This window comes from Eriocheir sinensis, chromosome 14 (assembly GCF_024679095.1).
Source record: "Eriocheir sinensis breed Jianghai 21 chromosome 14, ASM2467909v1, whole genome shotgun sequence".
NCBI lineage: Eukaryota > Metazoa > Arthropoda > Malacostraca > Decapoda > Varunidae > Eriocheir > Eriocheir sinensis.
This window is the reverse complement of record NC_066522.1, coordinates 7,743,623-7,751,113: the sequence shown is the minus strand read 5'-3', so window position 1 is coordinate 7,751,113 and position 7,491 is coordinate 7,743,623. Positions and strand designations below refer to the sequence as shown.

At 43.4% G+C, this 7,491-nt stretch overlaps 1 protein-coding gene across 1 annotated transcript in view; it reads left to right on the top strand.

The window, feature by feature from the left end:
- Nucleotides 1–7,491, top strand: part of LOC126998399 (uncharacterized) — a 108,142-nt gene that overhangs the window by 1,172 nt on the left and 99,479 nt on the right. The gene's annotated exons all lie outside the window — the stretch shown is intronic.

The following is a 7,491-nucleotide window of genomic DNA, read 5'->3' as shown; positions in this document are numbered from 1 at the left end:
TTAGAGGGTCCACTAATCTTCCCTTCATCGTTTAGCTGCGACACTCTCCATCGTTGTCACCAGAGTACGTGTTGCTGTTTGTTCCGTTCCCAGCCGAAGATGTCGTGTCCGGTACTGCATAATACATAATACATATTCACCAGTGTAGTGTCTCACCGGTCTTTCAATGTGGTATCTCGTACATTAATAATTCAGCGGGACGAGTACAATAGGGATTCTCCTACATATTCCTTCCGAGTGAGATTAGCAGTGGTGTCGTATTGACCTAACAGTGACGCTTTCTTAAAATGTCCTTCCCCGGTGAGTTTATGCCAGTTATGTCATCCAATATCTCATCCGGCAGGTTTTAGCAGAGAAACTGTATTGAACTTCTAACAGTGACGCTATCTGAAACGCTTATACTACTTCCAGTTGATGACATGCAGCTTGAACTTGTCTCTATTCGAAATTGACCTCTTCTAGAGTCACGTTTTTTTTTTCTTTTGTCGGGGCAGCGTCTATTATTTATTTTTTTGCCTTTGAGCCCTTGCTTTAAAAAAAAAAAACGAAAAAAAAACACTATCGTAAAAGTTCCTCAGTAACAGTTATGCAATCCAATACCTCTTCCAGTAAGTTGTAGCAGAGAAACTACGCTGACCTAACAGTGACGCTATCTGAAACACTCATTCGCTGAGTTTAGCCGTGAGGAAGTTTCTTGAATGCTATAGAAGTGAATTTTGGAGTGACCTTGCATTGAACGCCTAACAGTGACTCTTCAAACAGTTTAGTGGTGAATTTTTCAGTGAACTTTATCATAGAACTTTTCAGGGGGGGGGGGGGGGGGGGTTTGACAGTGCCGGAGCATTGAACATCTAGCAGTGATGTTCTGTATAACGATTTACTGGTGAATTCTGCAATTAACTCTGCCTTACACATTTCCCCGGTGAGTTTAGCTGTGCCGCAGTACTGAACACCTGGCAGTGACGATCTGGAACGATTTAAGAATAAGTTTGGCAGTGACATTTTCTGTAACGACTTAGCGATGAGTTTTGCAGTTAATATGATAGACATATTCTCAGCGAATTTTTCAGTGTCGCAGTACTGAATATCTAGCACTGACGATTTGTAACGATTTAAGAACAAGTTTAGCAGTGACGCTCTCTTATAACATTTCAGTGGGAGGATCAAAAGTGAAGCTATTATAAGTTTTCAGTGAGTCCAGCTGTGTCGCTACTTAGTACAATGCCATCAAAGTCAGTTCGCCAGCGACGCCATTGTCTAATAGGGTCATCTGGTACACAATCTTACGTCCTTTTATCAGACTGGCTCAAAGAGGGTTAGTTAGTTTTGCAGCAGAACGTGTGATCACCTCCACTAAAAGAATTGCGCTGCGGAATAATAACATATGAATAGATTATTACTTCCTCGCAGCCTGCACTGAACTGAACCTTTTGCTTGAACTCATGAATTGAAGTTAAGGATTTTTTTTTTTTTTTTTTTTTTTTAGCCATGCGTATGTTAACCGCCACTAAAAGGATTGCGCTGTGTAGTAATAACATATGAATTGACTATAACACCTTGGCAGTCTGCATTGAACTGAACCCTTGTGATTGAACTGCTAAACTCTTGGCTTGAATTGAAGAATCGTTCGTTTTTGGGGGGGCAATGCGTATGTTCACCGCCACTAAAAAGATTGCGCTGTGTAGTAATAACATATGAATTGATTATAACACCATGGCAGTCTGCATTGAACTGAACCTTTTGCTTGAACTGCTGAACTCTTGGCTTGAACTGAAGAATCGTTAGTAAGTTTTTTTTTTTTTTTTTTTAATGCGTATGTTCACCGCCACTAAAAGAAATGTGCTGTGTAGTAATAACATATGAATGGATTATAAAACTTTGGCGGTCTGCATTAAACTGAACCCTTGTGATTGAACTGAAGGATTACATTTTTTTTTCTTTTTTTTAAGCAATGCGTATGATCACCTTCAGTAAAAGAATCGTCCTTCATCATGATCGTATCGGAATGCATTGATGGTTTTCTCGTGACTTGTGTTTGAGGTTGGACTGAGTGCGTGAATGTCTGAATCCATCGCAAAGTTCGATAATAACAAGGGGATAATATTTTTTTTAGCAGTGCGTATGGTCACAAGAATCGTCCTTCATCATGATCGTATCGGAATGCATTGATGGTTTTCTCGTGACTTGTGTTTGAGGTTGGAATGAGTGCGTGAATGTCTGAATCCATCACAAAGTTCGATAATAACAAGGGAATCATTTTTTTTTTTAAAGCAGTGCGTATGGTCACCTTCAGTAAAAAAATCGTATCGGAATGCATTGATGGTTTTCTCATGGCCTGTGTTTGAGATTGGACGGAGTGTGTGTACATATATCTGACTGCATGACAAACTTCGTGGCAAATGTTAGATCCAAGTGCACGGCGTCGCCTGTATTAAGTTGGGTTGAATGATTGTATATCTGCGTGCATGATAGACTTCGTGGCAAATGTTCAACCAAGTGCACGGCGTCAGAGCATACACAAATAGACGAAGCGAAAGATCACTCAAGTTATAGCTCAAGCCAGAGTGGTCGATGGGAAGTTGATGGAATTCCTTTGTAAGTGATGTTTGCTCGAGTTCCAATTAGATCAACGCCTGAAGAACCTTTCCCTGCTGAGAATATTGATGCGAGCCAGCCACTTCCTCTTTACCTAGTGTGGCAGTAACGGGCAGGGATGGGAGTACTCCGTAGACAGAGAGTGGCCGTGAGGTTGAGTGTTTGGGAAGTGCTGAGGTGGGATTGAAGACTGACGTAATGTTGTTATGCTTAAGGATAATGATCAGCAAATAAGGGAGTGATGGATCCAGAGTATACTTGATGTAATTGATTGGAAAGGACTGACGAAGAACTGGAGGACTTTTTTTTCTAGTTTTGGATATGATGTTCTATACTTTCTCCTCGCCCTCTTCCTCGTCCTCCTCCTCCTATTCCTCCTCCTCCTCCTCCTCCTCCTAAGTAAGCCACTGAGTCCTTGAGCGCCACACATGCCTTCAGCTCCTGCTCCTCCTCCTCCTCCTCCTCCTCCTCCTCTTATCAAAGGACCTCCGTTACTCACCCATCTTCATTGTCCCTCTGGTGTTAGTCTATTCTTTGTTCTCTAAAAAAAGTGTCAGATCAGTATAGGAATGATCATATATTTGCTGTGGCAGAGGAAGGGGTTTGAAAATAATGCTGCATGCTCCTCTCAAACTCTTTCCATTGACCGAGAAGGAGATTAATAGGGTTTTCACGAGTGTATTTTTTGCATGTTCATGGTATACAGAACCTATGTCAAAGTACTACCAGGAACATTAATTAACCTGGTAGCAGCGGGGATCATGTTTCTTAATGGTCCCTCTAAGCGAGAAAAATGAGAAAAAATCATCACCCACACAAACCATTTCATAATATATATCAACGCATTTGTGATCAGTTTATGCATCATCTGTTTTTTGGGGGGTTATATCATGATACAAATTTGGCCCGTCGCTGCTACACGGTAAAGCCACAAATTTGGCCCCTCGCTGCTACACGGTAAAGCCACAAATTTGGCCCGTCGCTGCTACACGGTAAAGCCACAAATTTGGCCCGTCGCTGCTACACGGTAAAGCCACAAATTTGGCCCGTCGCTGCTACACGGTAAAGCCACAAATTTGGCCCGTCGCTGCTACACGGTAAAGCCACAAATTTGGCCCGTCGCTGCTACACGGTAAAGCCACAAATTTGGCCCGTCGCTGCTACACAGTAAAGCCGCAAATTTGGCCCGTCGCTGCTACACGGTAAAGCCACAAATTTGGCCCGTCGCTGCTACACGGTAAAGCCACAAATTTGGCCCGTCGCTGCTACACGGTAAAGCCGCAAATTTAGCCCCTCGCTGCTACCGGGTTAAACTACCTATCATGGAAATGCTCGCAACTCCTACGAAAGCCTTGTCAAATGTGTGTGAAATTGGGCGCCGAAATGATTAAGAATAAGACCCTTGAAAAATCACCCACTTCTCTCTGATGTCCAGTTCTTCGCAGCCTTCCTTTGCCTCATCTGTAACCCTTCCCCCTCTTTAAATACTAACCCATCTTGACTACATTCATTATTCAACTCCATATTCACGAAACCCTCCCAAGACTCATTGATCAGACACAATACACAACATGGACCGCATTGTATCCTGGCACTTGGAATTCAATAACTCATTCACTCATTCACCCACTCGCCTATTCACTCATTCACGAAAACTCAGTGAGCTTCATCAAAAGAAAACTCAATAACTAACTCATTCACTCCCTCTCTCACTCACTCAGTTACTCATTCACTCCCTCACTCATTCACTTCCTCACTCATCCACTCCCTCCCTCACTCACTCACTTACTCATTCACTTCCTCACTCATCCACTCCCTCCCTCACTCACTTACTCATTCACTTCCTCACTCATCCACTCCCTCCCTCACTCACTCATTCACTTCCTCACTCATCCACTCCCTCCCTCCCTCCCTCACTTACTCATTCACTTCCTCACTCATCCACTCCCTCCCTCACTCACTCACTTACTCATTCACTTCCTCACTCATCCACTCCCTCCCTCACTCACTCACTTACTCATTCACTTCCTCACTCATCCACTCCCTCCCTCCCTCACTCACTTACTCATTCACTTCCTCACTCATCCACTCCCTCCCTCACCCACTCACTTACTCATTCATTTCCTCACTCATCCACTCTCTCCCTCACTCACTCACTTGCTCATTCACTCCCTCACTCATTCACTCACTCGCTCCCTCCTTCCCTCCCTCACTCACTCACTCATATCTCACTCAAAACTCAGTCACAATCATGAAAAATAAACAATAAATGAACCCCTCCACTCCCCCCTCTCTACCCCACATACCCACGCACTCACTCACTCACTCGTCACTCACTCTCAAACTCAGCCACTCACGCAAGGAAAATTAGGGTACGAATGTATATAAAGTGCGTATCGAGTAGTACTTTTTTTCACGGAACTATATTTCTTTCTCCTCACGCTACTAAAAGCAACATGACATACCTGCACTTAAAAGGATTTCAATGTGCCAGTTTCACTAATTGTACGGAGTAAGTAACGAGGACAGTATGAGGGCCCCTACTTGTTCCATCTATACAAATCTAGATATCCTGGGCTTAGGGGAATGTTGGCCGGTCTTAAAGTGGTAACATTACAATACCGATTTCGTACATTGTGGTAAAGTGAATGAATGATGCGTGTGTTCTTGGATTTGGTTGCATAGTAGGATTTCACCTTGCCGACCTTACTAATCGTACCGAGTTAGGATCTTACTTATCCACCTACTTGCTCCGTCTGGCCTTAGTGTCCATATTCCTAATGGGTGAGTGAGGTGGGCGTGCGGGACAGCTCTCTATTATCCAAATTTCTTATGCAAGAGTTAACCAGCATCTACATTCTTTCATCCCTTTCAATGGTAAACTCTGGAACAACCTTTCTTCGTCTGTATTTCTTCCTGCCTACGACTTGAACTCCTTCCAGAGGGGAAAATCAAGACACCTCTCCAACCGGAATTGATCTCTCTCCTGGCATCTCATTCTTTACTCCTCTACTAGAGCAGTGTCTGTCCGGCTTTTGTTTTGCAGTTTGTTATGGCCTTTAGTTGTTTCCATTGATGTAAGTAAAAGCAGCCACGAATATCTTGCGAAGGAGGTTAGACACGAAGGAGGGAGACGTGGGTTACAAAAGGGAGGATATACGGACACTGACAACGGTGCCCTGGGTTTTCAGATTTCAGTTCGATGGGTGAGATGGTTCCCAGTAACACCCACGATCATTTTGCAAGGGAGACAGATGGGCTGAAGTTAGGGGTGATATTAGATAAGGACACTCATAAAGGTATCCAGAGTTTGGGCCCGTGTTCTGATCCTTTCGGCTTTCACAACAAATATTTCAATAACTCATTCACTCACTCACTCACTCACCTATTCACTCATTCACGAAAATTCAGTCAGCTTCATCAAAAGAAAACGCAATTACTAACTCATTCACTCACTCCTTCACTCACTCACTTACTCATTCACTCCCTCACTCATTCACTTCCTCACTAATCCACTCCCTCGCTTCCTCACTCATTCACTTCCTCACTAATCCACTCCCTCCCTCCCTCACTCACTCACTTTGCTTCTAATGAGTGTTTTCAGATTCATGGCGCAGAAGTCTAGTCAAACCATCTCTAGGCTCATGAAACTACTCGTGGAAATAGTCACAACCTCTACGAAAGCCTTATCAAACGTGTGTGTGTAAACCTGGAAATGACTAACAATATGGGCCTTTGAACCGCTCTTGAACCGCCCTTGAATTGTCTCCTCTGCTGTAAAAAAAAAAAAAGTCTACGTGTGGGGATCATGATCAGCTTTTCATTTACCTTCCCCGAGCAGCACCCATGGAGACCTTTTCAGGGAGGTAGATACACACACACGAGGGTTGGGGTGAGAGAAGGAGCAAATTTTGACGAAGCAAACAGTAATAACAATAAACTTACGCCTCTGTGTTGATCGGTTCAGCGCAATGGAGTTAGATACACACATTGGTTGGGGTGAGAGAAGGAGCAAATTCTGACGAAGCAAACAGTAATAACAATAACAATAAACCCACGCCTCTGTGTTGATCGGGTCAGCACAATGGATACACACACAAGGGTTGGGGTGAAAGAAGGAGCAAATTCTGACGAAGCAAACAATAACAACAATAAACTTACGCCTCTGTGTTGATCGGCCCAGCCCAGCCCATGCAGAAGAACCACCACGACAGTCTGCTTCAGGGAGGGGAGGGCAAGGGGGGCAAGGACACTGGTGGGTCTGAATCCATAAGGGGGAGTGAATATTGGCTGGTCTTGTGGTGGCAACATTGCAACGCTGAATTTGTGCGTTGTGGTAACCTGAATGAATAATGCGTGTGTCCCAGTATTTGGCTTGTCGTGTAGAAAAGTTCAAGGTACAATTGTGCAAAGATAAATGAAGATATGAGTGTGTCCCAGGGTATGACTGAATGTGTATAGAAAAGAAAGGTTTAAAGTAGGCACAACTGGTTGAGATGAATGACGAAATGATTATGTTTCAGTATATGGTGAATGTATTGGGTTGAAGAGTAGGTAGGAGAGAAAGGATCAGATACAACTGTGTTAAGGTGAATGACGAAATAAGTGTGTTCCAGGATATGGTGAATGTATATGGTTGAAATGTCAGCAGGCGAGCAAGGTTCAAGATACAACGGTGTAATGATGAATGACGATATGATTGTGTCCAGGATATGGCTGAAGAATAAGAAGGATGGAAATGTATAAGGCACAATTGTGTTAAAATGAATTCCGAAACAAGTGTGTCCCTTATGGCTACAGAATAAGTATGATGGAAAGGTTCTAGATAGAGTTTTGTTACCTTTAATATTGAAGTACGTCTGTGTCCCAGGATATGGCTGAACAGATCGTGCACCT